Raw genomic sequence first — 23844 nt, 5'->3', positions numbered from 1 at the left:
TCTCACTTTAATCATGTCTTCCTTGAGGGCTGCTGACCAGAATTGCACACCATGTTCCTGGCGCAGGGCATTACAAGGTACAAAGAGAGACTGTTTATTCTAAAACAATTTCTAAGCAAGCCTGGAAATGATTAAGATACTTGTGGAATCACCACATACACTGGAATCAAGAAGGGCTTTGGGTGAAATGGTGCTTGTCAGTGAAGATAGGGTGTAGAGGTGAGAAGTGCTCTGCCCCTGTCAGGTTCACCTCCTATTAAGCCTGGGCTGCTTTGCTCACTGGACAAGCTGTCACATCAGTTTCTCCAGGGGAAGGACTCATCACACAAAGTTCTGAAATACCGAGAGTTTCTCTGAAAGTGTAATTTTCAAATAACTTTGCAAGACAAACTAAAGCACAGCACCAAAAGAGAAAGGAGAAAGACATTGGGCTATTTGTCCATTTATGCTTACATGAAGTCACATTCCAAAATGATTAGCCATTTATAAAACATCCAATAAATTGTCAAGGGCATTAATCCCCTGGAAAGCTAATTCAGAAGGTTTCTTGGCAAGTATAGAATCAAAGTAAAGATGTATTCATGGTATTGATGAAAATTTTTTTAAATGCTAAATTAATCCCACTGCAGAATATAATATATCTGTATTACTGCCAGACAACTTGTGATCATCAGATACTATTTTTCAGAGACTGGAGCAAACTGGATAAGCAGCTATTAGTTATTAAATACCAATTCTCTGTTTTATACAAACTCAATGAAGACAATTCCTTTTCAATGAGTTTATAGAAAAGAAGACAAATGTCTGGCTCACATGCTACTATTTTTCAATTTATCTGCCCATTAAAACCCTTATAAATGGAACCAGCCCTGGGCTAGAGGCAGCTTCAGAATATTTCTTAACACATTATTTTTTTTTCCCCATTTATTTATTTTATTGCATTTTAGGTTTTGGGGTACATGTGAAGAACATACAAAATTGTTGCATAGGAACACACATGGCAGTGTGATTTGCTGCCTTCCTCCCCATCACCTACATCTGGCATTTCTCCCCTTGCTATCTCTCCCCAGCTTCCCACCCCCCACCCTCCCTCCCCTATTTCCCCCCAACTGACCCCAGTGTGTAGTGCTCCCCCATTTTTGATAATAATTACAAATCAAATCTAGTTGAAAAATAAGTCAAAACCTATTTGCTATATATTCAGTCAGAAAGCAATTAACTAGATTTCAACTTTCTTCAGTCATATTCTAGATCCAGAGATACATTCTGGTTATTCAAGACAGACTTGAAAAACACCTGAGTTGTATTATAAGCATGCTTTCAAGATTCAATTTTTAAACTACTCTGCATTTTGTCAAATCTAAGATGCAGTCATTCCTCAAATGCATCATCATTTTTTATAGGAACAATGTCTTGCTTTGTTGCCCAGGCTGCTCCTGAACTCCTGGCTTCAAGCAATCCTTCCACCTCAGCCTCCCAAAGTGCTGAGATTATGGGCATGAGCCACTACAGCCAGCCTGGGTCTTCATTACTTTATGAGGACTCCTGTGCCAAGTAAAATTTGTATTATGGTTTTCTGTTGTTAATCTATTTTATGTAATTTAACTCTCAGACCCAACAGGGATCCGAAGAGAATGGAGGCGTTTTCTGCCTCGACCCCGCCCAGCCTGCCCCTGCTACCCTGCACTCTCTCCTAGCATCATTCCTGAAGCCAACAGGCCCTCTTGTCTTGTGTCCAAGTTAAATGCTCTGCCAGGCAATCTGGCATCAGTTTAAGTGTTGACTTACTTATTTGGGTATAATCCGGGTTAGTCTCCAAGAAACTTAACCATTTTCCCATATTTCTGTACTCTTTGAACATATCTATAGTGTTCAAAATGCCTTCTGAGATAAAACATCCCTACAAAGCTCTAGAAGGAGGTCCAGAAATTCACCTTGTCAATTATCTCTAGAACTAGTCTTCCTACCTCAGAGGAATGATGTTCATCTCTGTTCAGATAGGTCAGGTAATGTATTATTTAAGAACAAAAGGAAAGAAGAAAGAGCTGTCATTCCATGCATACAACTTAATTTAAACAAACAAATATCTTAAATCCTTTCTTTAGCATTGTCAGCAATAAAGCAAATCAACTGCAGTTAAAAAAATAACTCTGTTTTTCTACAACAGTTTGCTTCTAATGATGTGGTACTCTTCTAGGACTGAAACTGTTTATTTCATAACATACAAACTTACACCACTACTGAATGAAAATAGGGCAGCTCTTCCTTGATGGAATTAGAAATCATGATCCTCAGTTATGTTAGACATTCTTCATTTTGAGGCAGGAGAATTGCTTGAAACCGGGAGGCGGATGTTGCAGTGAGCCGAGATTGCGCCACTAGGCACTCCAGCCTGGGCAACAAGAGCAAAACTCCATCTCAAAAAAAAAAAAAAAAAAAATTCAAAAAGCAGGAGGAGAAAAAGGATTGAGTGTTTATTTTCCCAGCTTCCTCCTCTATAGGTAAGGTTTTGAGTTGTATCTCTCCAGTTAAGGCCACAGCTACTATAAGGCAGTCTTCACCTCCTGTTTCAGCAATGGCCAGCGGTGGAAAATGTTTTTTTCTGAGTGCTGGATCCTCCGTTTCATTCCTTAACTCTGCCTTCCCTCATCAATCATTCTTCCATCAATCCCTGTTCAACTGTGCCCTTTCCATGTACCATCTGTTTCCTGCAGGAAGCTGACTGATACCTCAGATTTTACAATACAAGATACTACCTGATGTAAAGTGTGAACCTTGTCTTCAGTCTAAAGCAAAGGATACCTCTTCCTCAGATACTTACCAGTAACACTAATTTTAAATTGTCTACTATTCTGCTACTGTCAAATCCTGCATGAAGCCTCATTATAGACGCCAACTATTCTCTCTTCAAGAGCCCAGGTGTTAGCCCTATATTAGGCTAGACCACAAGGAAGCTACATACCTCAACCACGTCCCTCTGAACCCGACCTGTGGAACTGCCTTGCTTGTAACAGATTATAATTCACCCATTTCCATAGTCTGCCTTAGTCACTCTTCCTGTGGGCTCTCACGGCACCCTTAGCTTGTCTAGTAGTCTTTCCATACTGTTGCTTTTCTCACTTGTCTACCTGCCCCACTAGATATTAAGCAATATGAGTGAACAAACTGTCTTGCACACTTTAGTATCATAGCACCTAAAACTGGGCCCCTGAGCACTCAATGATATTTGTTAAGTAAATGAATGAATTGAGCTCTTGAATTTAATGGCAATGACGAGGCAGTAACAAGAAACAATCGTAAGTGGAACATATATATAAGCATTATAAATAAACTGCTACTAAAAATACAAAAATTAAAATACAAAACTATGAAATTAGCTGTGTGGTGGTGCATGCCTGTAATCCCAGCTACTCTGGAGGCTGAGGCATGGGAATTACTTGAACCCAGGAGGCAGAGGTTGCAGTGAGCCAAGATTGCACCACTGCACTCCAGCCTGGTGAGAGAGCAAGACTCCATCTCAAAAATAAATAAATAAATAAATAAAAACTGCTAATGATTACACTTGTCACTCATTGCTTCATTCACTGTTTCACTCATTCATTATTCTATCAAATATGTTTAGGACCTGGTATTGGAGAGCATGGTACTAGGTCCTGAAACTACAAAGTTGTAGAAGGCATTGCCCCTGCCTCAAAGCATCATTGTTAATTACATGGACCCTGTGAAGTTAACATTCTGACCATAGATGAAAGTTTTCTATGCAAATATTTCTCAAAGGAACTGGCTTCCTTTTGCAACCCAGTAAAAACTGAACTATGAAGACCACTTTGAAACTACATGTAAGGTTTTACGTTAAATGGTGTAGCTTTCCACCACTAATAACTCTTGACCTAGGCCGGGCGCGGTGGCTCAAGCCTGTAATCCCAGCACTTTGGGAGGCCGAGGCGGGTGGATCACGAGGTCAAGAGATCGAGACCATCCTGGTCAACATGGTGAAACCCCATCTCTACTAAAAATACCAAAAAATTAGCTGGGCATGGTGGTGCGTGCCTGTAATCCCAGCTACTCAGGAGGCTGAGGCAGGAGAATTGCCTGAACCCAGGAGGCGGAGGTTGCGGTGAGCCGAGATCGCGCCATTGCACTCCAGCCTGGGTAACATGAGTGAAACTCCGTCTCAAAAAAAAAAAAATAAAAAAAACTCTTAACATTTTCCTTCTTCTTTCAGTATTTCCTCATTCTTTCTCTGATTTACACTTTATGAATGGTTCTTGGCGGTATTTTCCCTTGCCCTAGATTTTACTGGAAGCTGTTTCAAATGCTTCTTGAAAGAAGCTGAAGCATAAATAACAGAAAAAGATTGCTTTATTTTTCCCCATTTAAATTTTATCTACCTTTGAAATTTTATATTGATAGACCCAGTCAATTTTTCACTTAAATTAGTTTTAAAAGGTCACATTTGTATTGGTACAGAATGAGCAATAGAAACTTCCATTTATGATTAAGAAGACATTGATACACACACCAAATGGTAAACAGTGTATGTCAAGTGATGGGGGAAGGAGGGATATCCACTGTGGACACTCACTTTCCATATTACATAATTTTCAAAATTTTACAAGCAATTTTACTTATATATGCAGAAAAAAGATACATTTGAAAGAAGTAAAATAAAGAAAAGACATCCTAGTTTATCTTTGTTTTCCCATGTCACATGGTGGTCGAATTCACATGTGGATTTAAGATATATAGGGTGGTAATTTGATTATTGAGTCATATGTGACCCAGCTGAATGAATGTAATAACAGACAGATGATGGTTTATGTCGTTGATATGAACTGATCTCCCTTGTTCTGTATTTTAGCAGCCAGTCATTTCCAGAATTGGCTTATGTCCTGAAAATATCCTCCACGGGGATGCAGTTTTGAGCCTGGGACATTCATTAACAGCTGGAAGATATTTAGGGACTCCAAATGATGAGGGCCAGAGGGAGCTGTGAGGATGGGCACCTGCTCTGGAGCCAAGCCTATGCTTCCCCAAACTAGCAAACACCTTGCTCTGGCTCTCCCCAAGCTCGTTTACATATTAAGTTAAGTCATCAAAAAAATGACAATTCAGTTGAAACAGCCTTCATATGTAGAGGCCACATTGCAAGACCCTTCCTCCCTCCCTCCCTTCCTTTCTTCCATCCTTCTTTCCTTCCTTCTTTCCTCCCATCCTCTCTCTCTCTCTCTTTTTCTCTTTCTTTCTTGACAGAGTATAGCTCTGTTATCCAAGCTGAACAGTGGCACAATCTCGGCTCACTGCAACCTCCACCTCCCAAGCTCAAGCGATTCTCCTGCCTCAGCCTCCCTAGTAGCTGGGATTACAGGCACACATCACCAGGCATGGTGAATTTTTGTATTTTCAGTAGAGTGGGAGTTTCACCATATTCCCCAGGCTGGTCTCAAACTCCTGAGCTCAGGTATTCCACCCATCTGACCTCCCAAATTCCTGGTGTTCACAGTCATGAGCCACCGCACCTGGCCTGTAAGACTTTATTTTGTTTGTTTGTTTCTTTGTTTGTTTGTTCTGAGGTAGAGTCTTGCTCTGTCACCCAGGATGGAGTGCAGTGGAGTGATCTCAGCTCACTGCAACCTCCACCTCCTGGGTTCAAGCAATTCTCCTGCCTTAGCCTCCCGAGTAGCTAGGATTAGAGGTGCCCTTCACCATATCCAGCTAATTTTGTATTTTTAGTGGAGTAGGGTTTTTACTATGTTGGCTAGGCTGGTCTTGAACTCCTGACCTCAAGTGATCTGCCCACCTTGGCCTCCCAAAATGCTGGGACTACAGGTGTGAGCCACTGCGCCCGGCCCTTGTAAGACTTTTTTTTTTTGAGACAGAGTCTCACTCTGTTACCCAGGCTAGAGTGCAATGGTGGTCTCCACTCACTGCAACCTCTGCCACCCAGGTTCAAGTGATTCTCCTGCCTCAGCCTCTTGAGAAGCTGGGATTACAGGCATGTGCCACCACACCCAGCTAATTTTTGTATTTTTAGTAGAATTGGGGTTTCACTATGATGACCAGGCTGATCTTGAACTCCTGGCCTCGTGATCCACCTGCCTGGGCCTCCCAAAGTGCTGGGATTACAGGCATGAGTCACCGCGCCTGGCCCCCTGTAAGACTTTTTAATGTTTAATATGAGCCTGAGTTAGGACATGGAACATGGGGAAGGGTGCAGCATGGAGAGCATAATTTTCAAATTCCTAGACCACTCTCGTCAGAGTAATTATAAAGATTAATACAGCAAGTTCCCTCTATTGAAGAATAAAATAGTCTCCATAAAATATAAAATTAATGTAAAGTGTGTAAATAATGAAATATTGGGGTTCCAGGTTTATCTTCTGATAGCATAAAACATTTGGGCTGTTTAACATTAAACTCCAAAGACCTAATCAAATAGATATCTAAGTAACTCAGATATTGTAAGTAATTTCAGCACTGTAGCACTGTATTTGCCAGAAGATACAGTCAATTCTTTCACCATGCCAAGATATCATTTAGTCTATAACTTATACAAGCATTGATAAAGTTTTTTACAAAAGATGCTATCAGCAAAATAAACAGAGGACTTTGTATTATTTCAAAGGTTATTTATAATGTGTTTAGAAAAAATTCAATGGAAACAGGAAAATAATGTCTTGATTTTCTAAACTTGACAACATCTGCTTTTACTTACTTTTCAACATTGTAAAGTTCTCTGGATTTTAAGTGAATTACTTTGCTTTCTCTTTGTCTATCCCTTTAGTTGACAATCTTCCCACTAGATCGTACACCTGGGCATAATCTAAGACCACCTGAAAATCTCTATGTTATATATAACAGCTGAATTTTAGAACATGTAATATAGAAATGGAAAGATACCTCAAAAGAAAGGCAAGGTGTATATGGAGCAGACCCCTCTATAAAAATACTCAAAACATTGTATCATTCTATTTCCTATCATCCTACACTGGATAATCTGCATGCCATTTGAAATCTTAGACGGGTAGTAGTAAAAATATTTGCTAAAGAAAAACACTTTTACATATGTGTGTATACATGGGTATGTTTGTGTGTTTTGTTCAAATTCAAATAAGAATATTAATATAATGGTCAGTAAATCCCTACAATATAATGGGCAGCTTTTGGCTTAGTCTTTAACCAAAAACAAAACAAAAGGCACTAAAATCTGCTGGTAACAATATTCTTAATATTAATCCATTCAGTGGGGCTTTTGCTTTCCTTCTTTCCAAATTAAAAGGACTTAAATCTATAGACATTTTAGAAATATTTTTTAAATTTTTAAACGAAAGATATTTCTCTATGCTCAGTGGGAGTTATACATGACACAATGACATCTACCTACTTTGTAAAGGGGCATGTAAGTCCCTCATTCCTTGACCCTTTTTTTTGTCTGACCAAACATTCCATTTGTTTCACTTAAAATAAGTTACTTTGGAAAAATACAACCATTCCTACTGCTACATTTTCTAATTTCTTAAAATTTGAGATTTAATTTTACATAAATTAGAGAAAGTGGGTTAAAAAAAAGAAAGATGACATATTGATCATCATTCAAACACAATTTTATCCAGGACTTTCTTGGAAACTTTGTTGAGATGCTTTAAACATTAGTTGGTGGCTTCTTACGAAGCTGGTTTAAAGCCTGTCGGTTATTTGTGGTTAATATTCAAGAGGAAAAAAAGAAAAATACAGAGAAAATGGCATTTAAGGCACACACTCCTGAGGTTTCACTGCTGGGTTAGCTGACATTCTTTCCTTCACTTCCCTAGTTGAGCTGACCTCAAAGTTCTTGGTGTCCAAGACTTCCAAAAGAATGCAAACCACATTATCATCCCCAGAGGGGAAAACAGAAACAAACCTGGATGATATATCAGGATAAGGAATAAGTCCACAAAGTGTTCAAGAAGAAAGGAGAGTTCTACTTCAATCACACCAAAAATCAAGGTTTTGTGGACATGGATTTGTCCACATGAAAAAGAAGAGTGGTTTTGCTATTCAGTCAAAAGTCCTTCATAAGCAGTTAAAAAAAGAGCAAACTGGGAGCCATTATTCTTAGTTTATGCCGCACACCTGTGAAATCAAGATGTGAGACAGAATACAAAGATCCCTATCTTTAAAGGATTCTGAAAATGGAAAGATACTGGAAGGCAGTGGTATGAAGGGGGAAAAGAAGCAAGGGCATTCTCTGGCCATCATCAAATGTTGGCAACACTGCTTTTATGGTTGCTTTGATTATGCGTTATGTTCATACAGTTTTAGCTATGGATAATTTGTTGCTTTGGCTTTTATTTTCCTTTTTTTTTTTCATCGCATGTTTTTAAATGCTTTGCATTGGAGAATCAATTTAACCACAACAGAACAGACTGTGATTTGGAATTTGTATGACCTCATTTGAGGTAAAAGTAAGCTAGAAATCAGTTCTAGGAAAGAAAGGAAAAAACCCAGGCTCACAAGCCTTTCTCTTTTCCTTAAAAAATGTTTTTAAAGATGTTTTCACCTGATGGTTTCTTTAAATCATCACTTCAGAATGTTAATGTTTTAAATGTTAGGGCTCCTCTGAGGGACCCATCATATAGCCTTCTGTTGTTTTCATTCTACATACTTGCAGAACTTTAATTCGAATCCATGTACAACTGGTCACTCTCACATTTTTATGGTCAATCCAGATCTGCAGATCTTTGGAACCACTTATCTAACTGCCTAGTGAACAACAGCCTACCTGGTATTCCACACATCCTCCAATATTCAGAACTGAACTCATTACCTTTTACCCGACCTTTGAACCCCTGCCCCCCCTCCCCCCCTGGCAGGGTTTTCCCTAATGCTCTTTTTCTTTGGTGTCTAGCCATGTACCTCAAATCACTAATCTAGGGATCTCTCTGACTCCTCTGTCTCAATTTATGAATAACCAAGTTCTGTCAATCTGCCTCCTCATTATCACTTCAACTTTTCTCCTATCCAATCCATGTTTCCTCCACACAACCCTTGAACTTACCTTTGTTTGGACTGATCATCATAAAACACAAATCTGATCATGATGCTCCAGGTTAAAACTCTTCGGTAATGTCTTATTATCTTTATAATCCAGTCTACCTTAACATGCCCTAAAAGATTCTTACTATCTAGCCTGTGCTTCCTGCTCAAGGTTTCGCTTGCTCTTCCAGTCACACTGAGCATCCTTCAGTCCCTGGAACCTGCCAAACATTCATTTGAAACATGCCATTCTCACTGCCTATCCCCAATCCAAATGTCACTTTCTTAGTGCCATGGTCTGAAGGTGTGTGTCCCCACCAATTCACAGGTTGACGTCTAATCACCAAGGTAATTGTATTAGGATGTGGGGCTTGTGGTAGGGAATTATGTCACAAGGGTGGGGCCTCATGAATGGAATTAGTGCCCTTATAGAAGAGGCCCCAGAGAGTTGTTTTGTCCCTTCTACTCTATGAAGACCCAGCTAGAAGCTGCCATCTGTTAACCAGAAAGAAGGCCCATACCAGACACCAAAACTGTCAGTGATCTTGGATTTCCCAGCCTACAGAACTTAGAAGTACATTTTTGTTGTTTATAAACTACCAGGTTCACTGTATTTTGTTACAGCAGACCAAACAGACTAAACTAGAGATATCTTTCTTCACTCTATGTAAGATCAGGTCCCTGGCAATGCTCAAAAAAACCCTAACTTCTAGTGTAGCAGTCATCATATACTGTTGTAATTGTGCTCAGTGTCCCTGAGGGCACAGGCTACTTTTGTCTTATTAACTACTCAGGGCCAGGCACAGTGGCTTATGCTTGTGATCCCAGAATTTTTGGAGGCTGAGGCTGGCAGATAGCTTGACCTCAGGAATTCAAAACCAGCCTGGGCAATATGGTAAGACCCCATCTCTACAAAAAGATACAAAAAAAATTTTTTTATCCAGGCATGGTGGTGTGCACCTGTGCTCCCTGCTACTTGGGAGGTTGAGATGGGAGGATCACCTGAGCCCAGGAGGTCAAGACTGCGGTGAGCCATGATCATTCCACTGTACTTCAGCCTGGGTGACAGAGCAAGATCCTGCCTCAAAAACAAACAAACAAACAAAAAACTACTACTTAGCACCAAGTACTTGGTAGGTATTTAATAAATATTAATTGAACAAACTAATGTATTTATTTATATATTTCTTCCTTCACTAGCATGATAGGGCACATAGTTAGAAGTCACTGGCTTATTCACCACAGAGGAAATATGAGCCATTCCAGAAAGAATTAAGATTCAGCATGCTCCATAATTAAGATATCTCATAGAAGTTATGACATCATTTGCCCTGAATTCTTCCAAGATAATTGGAAGGATAGTAGCAGGGTCAACTTTCAGGCCCAAATATACAGTTATCTTTGGCTAATCCAAAAGTTGTAGGTAGAATGAATACATTAATTGTTAAATGGTTATCAACTATCTCTATCTATTCTCCTTAATCCTGTCAACTAGTTTGGAGAGAGGTAGGGGGATAGTCAAGATGCTATTAATCTGGAAGAATATTCTACCCAGCCCCTGAATCTAATTTTAAGAGGAGTTACTACCAATGACATTATAAGACCCTGATCATGATGCCTGTAAAGTGCTTGTGTGAACTCTTTTCAACTTTATTTGGGAACAAGAGAAAAACTGTAGGTTAATACAGGCATTACAATGTTACCTAAGTTAGAAGAGTTTTTAAATGGCCTATTTAATTATCTCTAATACTTGGGTATGTCTCCTCTAATGTTAGATGTAATATCATTTATAACTTCTTGAGAGAGTTGTAATTGAAAAGACGCATTGTTAGTGACACATCATGGAAAATGACTCAACTGTGGCAAAGGCGAGTCTCAAGACATGATCCAAAGGCATACCACCTACATGGCCTGACTTCATGACCAGCATTCAATACACTTACAATAATTTGCTTCTTGCTTCTGCCTGTCAGAATGTGGCTGTCGCCAAGTGAACCCGGTCTCCCAAGACTGTTACATCAAACAGAAATTTCTGATTGGTTAATTTATAATTAAGGCCCACAAACAAAGAGGGAACTAGTACGTTATTAAGCCAAAAACCATTTTTGGCTTAACAGTTTTGTTGCTTTATATTGCTTACAGTGATAAAATACAGTAACAAGTAGGAGGAATTGAAATATTTTGAATCTTCTCTTTTATTCTGCACTTCAACTACCGAATCTTCAAATGCTAGCCTAGGAATTATTAAGTAAGATGCTGCAGTAAAGAGAAAACCATGTAAAAGAATTAAGTCAACTCTGAATAAACATAAAGGCTCAGCAAGAATTATCAATATTCAATTACTACACCAGAATCTCTTCATTACCTAAGTGGTCTTAGTAACAAACTAGGAAACTATAACAAATATAGCAAGTTCTGCCACATTGCTGGAAAACTGCATAACCATATATAGATACTGGTAAAAAAAGAAAATGTGGTACATATACACCATGGAATACTACACAGTCATAACAAAGGAATGAAATCATGTCCTTTGCAGCAACATGGATGGGGCTAGAGGTTGTAATCCTAAGCAAATTAACACAGGAACAGAAAACCAAATGCAGCATGTTCTCAATTATAAGAACTGAGCACACATAGACAGAAATATAAGAACAACAGTCACTCTGGACTATTAGAGGGTAGGGGGAGTGGCTTTAAGAAAAAAACTATCCATAAGGCACTGTGCTCAGTACCTGGGTGACAGGATGACAGGATCCGTACTCTAAACCTCAATATCATACGATATTCCCATGTAATGAATCTGCACGTGTATATCCTGTATCTAAAATAAAAGCTGAAATGTTTTAAAAATATAAAAAAGAATATTAAGCATTTGCCACAATACAAAGCATTTTTAAAAAGAAAGAGTGGGATTCACAGGGACACCACCTATTTCTCCCTCTGTCTTCTTAAAACTTTAGTCCTCAGAAATGAAAGGGAGTGATAATACCCATCTAACATGATGGTTATGAAGAATGAATGAATTAGAATATGTAAATCTCTTAGCACACAGTGGAGTGCCTAGCCCATAGCAAATATTCAAAAAAATGTTAGTTCCTTTCCTTCTTCCTTTTCCTTACCCATCCTGAAGTACCTATTTTACCATGTGGAAATCAGATGGCCACTAGACAAAAGAGAAATCATTCAGATCTAATATTAGCACATCCTTTTCTGTAGGCCTCTCTTCACAGTAGTTTGGTCTATTATTTTTCCCATAGAAATTAGGATTTTTTTAAAGAGTTTCCTCAGTAATATTAAATGAGGATATTTTGAACTTCGTGTTCAACACTAGTATAATTCAGTAAAGCAACCTAAGTAAACCTAATTTTTGCAGTAGATACTTCTACAGCTACCACACCTCTATCTGAACATATCACTAGCATTGTTGCCTAAAGTTCATTCCACATTCATACACCAGGAAGCTCTCAACTGTAACTGCCTCATCAATTTCAAGTTTAATTCTATCCTAACTGACTTAATAAATCAAATTGTTCACAACTGAGAGGCAGGAATTTTGTGTGCTCCGGTTTATGCTGAATGTAGGCTCTGAGAATAAAAGAGGTATAATAGGATGAAAAGCAATTATTTCTCTCCACACAGTTAAGTGACTTCACCAATTGTTTTTTCATTAAGTGAATTCGTTAAGTGAATTCGCCAATTGCTTTTTCAGTCAACAAGTATTCACAGCCCATTATTTTCCAGGTATTGATACACTATTCTAGGTATGTAGCTGCAGCTACATACTTTTAGGGTTGATTTACAATGCAGTATCTGAAACATGTTTATAGTTTTACCTGATAATTATTACTCACCATGATTCTTCTTTTTAACTACAATAACAATAACACATGTTCAGTGATTACAGTAATGCCAAATACAGAGGCAACTGTTTTATCACATTTACTCTTCATAACATTTATATAACACAGGGATTATAATCCCATTTTACCAGATGAGGAAAAGAGATGTGGAAAGGATATTTAACTTGCCTAAGGCCACCCAGTTAGTAAACATGAAAGCTGAAATTTAAATGAAGTCTGTCTAACTCTAGAGTGTCGTCTCTTAAGTCTAAACCAGTGCTACTCAAAGTCTGGTCCCCCCATAGACTGGAAGCATCAGGGTCACTTGGGAGCTTGTTAAAAATGCAGAACTTGCTGAATCATACTTTTAGAGAGTGGGACCCAGCCATCTATGTTTAACCAAGCCCTCCATGTGCCTCTCACACATGCTGAAGATTGATAAGCACTACTCTAACCCACTACACTATACATACTACTCAGTCTCCCTAATTCATAACTTATTAATGGTGTTAAGTCAGCTGATTGCTCACTTGCATTTAAGAAATGCATTTAGCCATTATCACAGTTGACCTTTTTGGTTAAATTCTATGGGTAGTTAAAATTCAGCTCTGTACCATATCCTTTAAGCATGGTGACCATTCATCCTAATCTTCCTGGGACAGTTCCATTAAGCTTGTTGTCATGACATAATTATTAAAACTGGTCTCTTTCACTCTCAGAAGTGCCACAGTTTGAACCATTAATCCTGTGGTTGGCCTAGATAAAAGGCACTACTATAAAGGCAGTCCTTCCCACTTTACGTCCTACCATGCACCCTCACCTCTATGCTCTAGCTACAATAATGGCCTTATCTCAATTCCTTAAAAATCTCAAACTTGCTTGTGATATAAGGTTTTAGCATTTCTGTTCTTTCTTCTTAGGAGGCTCTTTCTCTAGATCTCAAATGATATAATCCTCCTTAATAGTACCCAAGGGTAAGCTGGTGATAGGAGCAGTTGGTCCTGCATATAGGAAATTTGGAGATGTACTGTTGATGGAGAACTTTAAAACAATAACAAAACCAACTTAAAGTCAGTTCAGTCTACTTTTCATTTATCGCTATGCACCAGCAATTTTAAATGTCAATGATAAAATGCTGTTTCTACCAAAATATGTTATTTGTCCTTCAATAAACACTATATTCTACATGAAAGCTAATTCAGAGATCCCTAGTTATATAGTTGGCTTCCAATATACACAGTCATAAATGCTTGAACGCAATTCAAGAGTAAGTTCCCAATAGATTCAGAATAGTTATAGATCACTTTGGGTACAGTTTGTGTCTCCAACTCCTGAGTTACTATATACTCAATAGATTACATAAAAAAAAAAGATTCAAATTCCTACACAAACAATAGATTCAAAATTGTATAATACTGGCATAAGGGCAGTCATATAGGTCAGGATAGAATTGAGAGTCCAGAAACAAACCCCGACATTTATAATTGACTGATTTACAGTGAAGGTGCCAAAATAACTCAATGAGGAAAAAACAAGTCTTTTCAAAACATAATGCTGGCACAAGTGCATATTCACACCCAAAAGAATGAAGTTGGACCCTTATCTCACACCAACTCAAAATGGACCTAAGACCTACATTAAGAGTGAAAACCATGAACTTTCTGGAAAAAAAAATATGTATAAATCTTTATGACCTTGAATTAGGCCATGTTTTCTTAGATATGACAATAGCAAAACAATAAAAGAATAAAAATTGGACTTTATCAAGGTCAAAACTTCTGTGCTGTCCATCAAGAAAATGAAAAGACTATACAATGTGAGAAAATATTTGTAAATCATGTATCTGGTGCAAAAACTTGTATCTAGAATATATAATGAACCATTGGCTGGGTATGGTGGTGGCTCACGCCTGTAATCTAAGCACTTTGGGAAAGCCAAGGCGGGTGGATTACTTGAAGTCAGGAGTTCAAGACCAGCCTGGTCAATATTGTAAAATCTCATCTCTACTAAAAATACAAAAATTAGTGGGGTGTGGTGGTGCATGCCTGTAAGTCCTAGCTACTCAGGAGGCTAAGGCAAGTGGATCACTTGAACCCAGGAGGTGGAGGTTGCAGTGAGCCAAGATCATGCCACTGTACTCCAGCCTGGAAGACAGAGCAAGACTCCATCTCAAAAAAACAAAGAATACATAATGAACCCTTACAACTCAATAATAAAAAGACAAATAATGCAATTTAAAATGTGAAAAGAAGATATATAAATGGCCAATAAGAAAACAAAAAGATTCTAAACATCACTGACCATCAGGGAAACACAAACCAAAATCACAATAAACTACCATGTCATACCCAATAGGATAGACAGAATTAAAAAGTCAGATGTTAAGTGTTGGCAAGGACATGGAGAAGGTGGAGCCCTCATACACTGCTGTTGGGAATAAAATGATGCAACCATTTTGGAAAACATTCTGGCAGTTCCCGAAAAGGTTAAACATAGAGTTACTGTACGACCCAGCAATTCCACACTCCTAGGTATATACTTAAAAAGTGAAAACACATGTCCAATCAAAAATGTACTCATGAATGTTCATAGCAGCATTATTCATAGTGGCCAAAAAATGGAAACAACCCAAATGTCCAACAATTGATAAATGGATAAATAAAATATGTTATATTCATATAATATATTATATTCATATAATATGTTATTCAACAATAAAAAGAAATGAACTGATACATGCTACAATGTAGATGAACATTGAAAACATTATGCTAAGTGAAAGAAGCCAGACACAAATAAACACACATTGTCTTATTCCACTTACGTGAAGTATCCAAAATTAGCAAATCTATTGACACAGAAAGTAGATTAGTGATTTTCTAGGGCTGAGGTAGGAAAGGATGATATGGTGGAAGTGGAGTGATGACTAAAGGGTATTGGTTTCTTTGGGGGCTGATGAAAATGTTCTAAAATTCATTACAACAATAATTGTACAACTCTATGAATATACTAAAAACCAATTAATTGCGCACTTTAATAGTGAATTGAATGGTACAGGAATAAATGCCATGTGTATTTCAATAAAGTTCTTCTAAAAAAATATTTTAAATGGTAAAACAGTACAAGCTGCAAGCTATAAAGGTATATTTTTCTTTTTATTAAACAAATACAATGATTTTTTTTTCTTTTTATTAAACAAATATTTTTCTTTTTATTAAACAAATACAATTTAAAAGTGCTAATCTATTCCTTTTTCCTTTATTGTACTGTAATGTTTATTTTTATCTTTTACATCAGTTTTGTAACTGGCATGATAATACACATGAGGTTAATAAGTTCTTTTTTCATTGTCTGTTTTTTATTTTTTTACAGGGGTTTATCATTCTTCTCCTTGCATGATTATTACTAAAAATAACTGTGTCTGAAGAGGAGGGGGGTGTTAAAAATGATTTACCCTATATGTCAAATATACAAGAAATGCCACTGTTGCTCTTTATTATTTAGATTTTTGCTCAAATAGCAGCATCTCAGAGAAGGCTTCCCTAACTCTTCTATTTAAAACAGACAACACTCCACGCTCATGCGATGACATCAGTTTTTATCCCATTCCCCAGCTTTATTTTCTCCAACTCTATGATTATCTGACATTATATTATTTGTTTATTTCTGTATGCTTCATTAGAATGTTAATTTATTAAGGAGTTGTCTGTCTTGCTTACCCCTGTATCTTCAATGCACAGTAAACATTCTATCAATATTTAGTGAACAAACACTAAAATATACATATATCGGCTCAATTTATTCAGATAATTTTATCTTTATGCACAATTTCTGTTTTTCTCATCAGTTAGATGAACACATTGATTCTCAATCCTCTCAGCACAGTATTTCCTGTATGGACATTGTATTCTGCTAGAAGCTTCAAAGATGTCAGAATAATCAAAATCCCTTTGTCTAGGAGTTTGAAATTTTAAAAAAGTATGACATTTTATACTCTTGCATTATCTTCAACAAGCATTATGAGCTGTAATTCACTTGACTAAAGTTTAGTTTATCCCAGAATTAATTATTCCAGTCTAGTGATAAAACCAGCCTCATTTATTGAACCTAAATATTGCTGGACTTTGTTAAGTAGACTTCAAAACACTTCTGAAAACTTGACAAATTTTTGTAGAAACTACTTTGGGGGGCCTGGATTTTTTTATTATTGTTGCTTTATCTCCTTTTAAAAATAATAATTGCATTTTTAAAACAAAGTACAACTCTGTTATAATATGGTTCAATACTATAACTGTTTGGCTAGGCCGCAGGTCAAATCCCATTCCCTCCACAGTGTGACAATCACACAAGGTACAAACTTGACCACACTGCTGGCCTACAACTCCTTTGTTAGTCCTGTGTTAGGATATGGAAGTTAAGATAAAAGGATATTACTCTGGGTATAGGTATGGTTATGTAATGTTCATTTTAGGTCTTCTCAACACAATGAAATATTCTGTCTTCTGAATAATAAATTGATTAAATTTAGGTGTTTGTATATGGATCCTCAACTACTTAACCAAACTAAAGACTGCATTGTAGAGCCCTGAATCTGCAGGTAGAATGCCTATATTCACATCTCCAGTGTACCACTTACTAGCTGCATGACACTGGCCAAGTTACTTATTCTCTTTTTTCCATTTATTTATTTTATTGCATTTTAGGTATTGGGGTACATGTGAAGAACATGCAAGATTGTTGCATAGGTACGCATGTGGCAGTGTGGTTTGCTGCCTTCCTCCCCATCACCTACATCTGGCATTTCTCCCCTTGCTATCTCTCCCCTACTCCCCACCCCCCACCGTCCCTCCCTGATTTCCCCCCAACTGACCCCAGTGCGTAGTGCTCCCCTCCCTGTGTCCATGTGTTCTCATTGTTCAACACCCACCTATGAGTGAGAACATGCGGTGTTTGATCTTCTGCTCTTCTGTCAGTTTGCTGAGAATGGTGGTTTCCAGGTTCATCCGTGTCCCTACAAAGGACACAAACTCATAGTTTTTGATGGCTGCATAATATTCCATGGTGTATATGTGCCTCATTTTCCCTATCCAATCTATCGTCGATGGGCATTTGGGTTGGTTCCAGGTCTTTGCTATTGTAAACAGTGCTGCAATGAACATTCGTGTGCACGTGTCCTTATAGTAGAACGATTTGTAATCCTTTGAATATATACCCAGTAATGGGATTGCTGGGTCAAATGGAATAAAAAATTTTTGCAGTTTACCCATCTGACAAAGGGCTGATATCCAGAATTTACAAAGCACTAAAACAGATTTACAGGAAAAAAACTAACAAGCCCACTCAAAAGTGGGCAAAGGATATGAACAGACACTTTACAAAAGAAGACATACATGAGGCCAACAAACATATGAAAAAATGCTCATCATCACTGGTCATCAGAGAAATGCAAATCAAAACTACATTGCGATACCATCTCACGCCAGTTAGAATGGCGATCATTAAAAAATCTGGAGGCAACAGATGCTGGAGAGGATGTGGAGAAATAGGAACATTTTTGCACTGTTGGTGGGAGTGTAAATTAGTTCAACCATTGTGGAAGACAGTGTGGCGATTCCTCAAGGACCTAGAAATAGAAATTCCATTTGACTTATTCTCTTTATATCTCAGTTTTATCCCCTTTACAATAGTACCCACATCAAGAGATGGTAACAATTAAATGAGTTAATCCATATGGAATACCTAGAACAGAGCTTACAACATGGAACACTACCAAAAAGTGCCAGCCATTGTTTTTAAGTTGAAATGGGAAAGCCATTTAAAATTAGTCTTAGTTATTATAATATACCAATTAAAAACAAAAGGATACAATCTCATACATTTTAATATAAAATTAGTAGGAAGACTTTAAGTTTCAGGCTTTTCATGTATAATTCTATTTTATTTACACAAAGTAATGACTTTGTGAGGGTAAAATTTGTGCAGAAGTCTAATAGATGCAACATTATTTTCTTATGCTGTTGTAAACCAGGAGAAAAAAGAGTCCATGGCCCTCCTGCTAAGTTTAGACTAGACGCTTTTCGTGAATAGTCACGTATTTCTTCATTAAACTGTTTTTTAATGGCCCTTTTGATGACTGCCAGTTTCCTCCACAATAAAAGAAGTTCTGATCTGTGAATTCATTTTTTCAATCCAGTAATAATTTTGAATACATTAACTAAGCATCATGGACCAAATAAGGACCCAATTAGTTGTATTTTCCATCATTGAATAAAATAAGAATGAATCAATTTCATCACTAAACTTAAAAGGTTGTCATCATTGGCAAAGAAGTCTATTTTGTTCTGCCAACTCAAGTTCCTTTTGGGGAGTAAAGAAAGTTAGGTTATCTGTGACCTGAAACCAACTGAGTTTCATTTTCCTTTTTCCTTTGGGAAGGCTAGTCAAGGGAGCTCGTACCATTCTGCAGTAGCACTACACATAAAATTACTTTAAAAACTTCTTACTTAAAACACTAACTAAAAATTATGGCCCTACACGGTATTTATTTTCATAAGTAGATGTTATTTATTTTTCCTTCTTTATTTATTCTTTATTTTCCTTTCTCACTCACCTAGATATTGGGATGATGTGATGAATGCATCTACTCACCATGCTACCCTCTTTGGTAAATAGACCTCACAGATAATTAACTCATCAACTAGTTACAACAAGCCAGAAAAGAGACAACCATGAGTGAGTCTGTAATCTTAGTGCAAACGCTCTCCAACCATGTTTGTTTTTTGTGAAAGTACATCCTTCTCCCTCAAGCATTGAGTTTTTGGTAGAGATTAGCTTTAAAATATTGCAAGAAACACACACACCAAACACATCACCATTGTGTGCCTCTTGAGTTAGTGGGTACATCAAATTTAATAAGAAATATGGTTCATCCTATGGATGCATATTGGAAAAGGACATCTCATTTTCGGCATTTTCATGTGCACTTTTGTGGGAGGGTGGTTTCAAAGGAGAAAATGAAATACAACTTTTAACTTGAAATGTGTCACTAAAGCTTAGGAGATTTTTATATTATAAAATTAAAAATATAATTGGGATGCATTAGTTATTTACAATCAAATGTTTAAATGCATATGCAGTATATTTTTTCCTCTTAAAATTGTATCTTTAGAGTCAGATAGCCTTTCATTTTCCTAATTATTTGCTTATGTTGCTGCTACTATAATGCATAAAGCTCTAATTTTAAATATCCTGAATTGAAAATATTTCTATAGTTGTTGCTTTTGTAGGATTCACTTTTAAAGAAAGTAGAGGAACAAGGCATTTAATTATACAAAGTAAAGATAAGTAATAAGCAATTTTATGTTTAATAGCTGCTAATTAACTGGGCAGCAATTAAAGAGACTACAAAAATCTTAGTTTTAATACTCACATGCTTTTATTATGAATATTTGTTCTGGTGCATATTTTTCTGTCAGACTAAGTCTCCAAGTGTAAAATGGGCTCCTGCCAAGTCTCTAAAAATCAATTGTTCTAAAATTTTAATTGTAAGAAAGTAAACAAAGAGTAAGTTGAAGCAATGCAGAGTTCTAATGAGTTAATATAACAAAATTCAAGCAAAATCAACTGTCTTTAAAGCCAGCAAGCTCAGCTCTTGACAGTCATCCATCAAACTGAAGGTCTCCTTAATAAATGCCAATTGCAGAGCATATATGCACAAACATGGCTAGCATAAGCCATAGGATCATTTCCTTCCGAGAAAATTAGTAACCAAGAAAACACCCAGACAGTGCAAACGACTAGCCCACCTGACAGTAAGGTTTGTCCCTGATCAGAATACTAACCAGCAATATTTCTTTCTCACTCTCTCTCTCTCTTTTCAACTTAGGAAAAGTTCAGAACCACACAGAATTTTGTTTGGGGTTATACAAATTCCTTCACAATTTGTATAGAAGTCTAACATAACTTTTTAAAAGCCATGACATGCCCATAACGTATACAGAGTCTCTGACTTCCGCCGTAAGCGAGGCTTTTTCCTAACTTAATCATACTCAAATTTCACCCCTTTTAAAGATCCTGATTCAAAAATGTTCACTCATTCTCCACAGTCCACAAATTTATACCATCTCTTCCTGTGGTATTTTATGTGCATAAATTAAAAAAGAATGGCCTCCAATGAGGATTAAAAGGTTGGAAAAAATCAGACTTTCTAAATTTAGGTTCATTTTTCTTATTTTAATTCTCAAAATATGTGTGTTAACAAAACGTATATATATATATATTATTCTACAGTCTTATGAAATTCCCATTCACATTAACCTTCCTACCTAGAGGAAGTGCTGTAGCAATTCAGATAGGAAGTTTCATCCTAAGTTAAAGACCATTTCACCATGTAACCCAGCATGGGTTATATGTGAGAAATACATACAGGTGAACTCTTGAGAAATATCTAAAATATGTTCTACTGGAACCTTATTAGCTCTGACTATAGAAGGGACACTACTATATGAATTCCAATTTTCAAAAACATTTCTGCTGCCTTTTTCATTTTCCACCTGGTCAGGCAATGAGCCCAACAGCAAACAGGTTTCTCAAAGCCATTTGATGACATCAGGGGAGGGGAGGAGACTGTCTTAGAGAGTAAGGCCACGGATCTTTTGTCCAGAAGCCAAAGGCTCAAATTTTATACAACACCATTACTTCTTTAATGGGAATAGGTGGGTTTTCAAAAAGAAGGTCTGTGTCCTATGATGATGAAGATAATTAATGGAGTAAATGAAAACTTTCATGTTTGATATTTTTATACAAATGGATTAAAATAGTCTGCTTTAGCCCCAAGTTGATGTCTTATTTAATTGCCCTTTAAAGTGACATCTTCCATCACACATGTGGACCCGTGCTAAATTCATTTATTTCCATCTTGCCTGAAATTATGATGAATGGTCTAAGCTCCATTCAATTATTTAAAATGTGCAAAGAAACAGAAACAATGAAACTGGCAAACCCCTCTACATTCTTAGGAACAATTTAGGCTAATTAGCATCAACTTCTCCCCCATTCATCATGCCCCTTTAGAAATATAAACAAACTGTCAGCTGTAACTTAACAAACAGATCACTGAGCTACTTAACACAAATTATTCTTACATGAAAAGCTCCTTCTCAGGCAATATTACTCCTTTAGGGCATCTGGGAAGCTGAGCTATTAAAATTGAAGACATATGTTCCAGTCAAACTCAACTCCTGGATTGTAATGATTGCTGTTGTGACAGTTTTCAGTCAGCATATTTGCTGCTGGCAACACAGCGCCAAGCTTGAGCAAAGCAAAAGTCAAATGGAATGATGCAAGCAGGGCCCTGGATGTGGAGGATGCCTCCTCACACTTCCCATCCCCATGTAGTTGTTGGATCTGCTGTTGCAGCTCAAAGTTGTGCTTAGTTTGGCTTGAGGACAATAAATGGGAGGAAGGTAACAAAGGTGGTCTGTGACAAGACTGTGGATTTCAACATGTGTTATTTTTCACTACATCCTATGAAGCTAGTGCTACTTAGCTTTCAATATTTCATTGAAGCCAATAAACCCTGGCTTATCATTTCAGAGAAGCTAGAAAAGATACAGTTAGAAGGGTCCCAGTTGAGAAAAACAGCTTTCCAATAGATTAGGTATATCTCCTCAAACAGTACTTGAAAACTGAGTTCTTTCCTTTCAACTAAGAGGAATGAAAACAATGTGTTTACCCCTTTACATAATAGACCTCTGTGGTTAAAGCCCTGTCCTGATATTAAACCAAGATAGCTTTTTCTTTATTGTTTAAATATAGTCACATGTACAGTTGATTCTAATTATCTGCACTAGTTATGTCCAATAAAGTTGTGGTGAACACTGCATTAGCCAACACTGAACCCACTGCTCCTAGAGAAAAAAAGAGTTAAGTTCCTATGTGTTTCTGGTCACAACATTTTCACCAATCAATCAATATATAATCTCACTTTATGTGTGTTTCTGTTAAAGACACCTTACTTAATATATACTTTTGATTTATTAACATAGAAGTCACAACCAATGGCACTATAACTCAAGCCTGAATAAAGCTTACCTGACACACAGATTTTCTCATACGGTACATCTTGCCTTTAGAAACCATAGACAACACTTCTACACAATGGCTTGGGCACCATTTTAAACGGTAAAATCAGGAACAAAAAAGCCCCAACACATAGCATTAAGTGGACTGCAAAAAGGACCTTGTTTACAGTATGACAACTGAAACACGAAGGCAGAGTATCACCTTGTTTAGCTGGGAACATGTGCATTAGATGATGCAAATTTTCCATCACTGCACATGTCTGTGAATGACTGAAAAAGAACCATGAGTATTGATTTGGGGGTTACAAATAAATTTTACCAAGTAGGCAAATTTACAAATATGATATCTGCAAACAATGAGGATCAACTGTGTGTACATTCATACATATTTTCTCCTTTTTGACTTCCCATTGAATGCCTCTGAGTTATTACCTTCAGTAAAGCAAGGGTTGGCCGGGCACAGTGGCTCACATCTGTAATCCCAGCACTTTGGGAGGCCAAGGCAGGCAGATCACTTGAGTTCGGGAGATAGAGACCAGTCTGGGCAACATGGCAGAAGCCTGTCTCTAAAAAAGTACAAAAATTAGCCAGGCATGATGGTGCATGCTCATAGTCCCAGCTACTTGGGAGGCTGAGGTAGGTGGATCATCTGAGCGTGGGATGTGGAAGTTTCAGTGAGCCGATATTGTGCCATTGTACTCCACCATGGGTGACAGAGAAAGACCCTGTCTCTTATTATTATTATTATTTTAAAATAAAGCAAGGGTTGTATTCTGAAAGCCCAGCGAAGCCTTCAGAAGCAACTATAAAGTAGGTGGCCATAGAATTCCTTGTAATATGGTAAGCCAAAAAGCCCTTCAAATATGTTCCTTTTTTTTAGCATCCTAGAAATATAAACCTTAATG

General features: G+C 37.3%; 1 protein-coding gene and 1 long non-coding RNA gene across 3 annotated transcripts in view; both read right to left on the bottom strand.

Annotated features, from left to right (window-relative positions):
- SLC25A21 (solute carrier family 25 member 21) overlaps window positions 1–23844 on the bottom strand; it is a 503455-nt gene that overhangs the window by 396261 nt on the left and 83350 nt on the right. The window lies entirely within an intron of this gene.
- Window positions 13551–23454, bottom strand: LOC116526357. Its single transcript, XR_004258109.1, has 2 exons — window positions 20287–23454; window positions 13551–13858 (listed from the first exon to the last, which is right to left on the bottom strand). It is a non-coding gene; the product is annotated as an uncharacterized LOC116526357 (long non-coding RNA).

The sequence above is a fragment of the Sapajus apella genome, unplaced genomic scaffold (genome assembly GCF_009761245.1).
Source record: "Sapajus apella isolate SASKATOON/1434 unplaced genomic scaffold, GSC_monkey_1.0 scaffold50, whole genome shotgun sequence".
Taxonomy (NCBI): Eukaryota; Metazoa; Chordata; class Mammalia; order Primates; family Cebidae; genus Sapajus; species Sapajus apella.
Note: the sequence above shows the minus strand (reverse complement) of the source record. Positions and strands in the feature narration are given on the sequence as shown.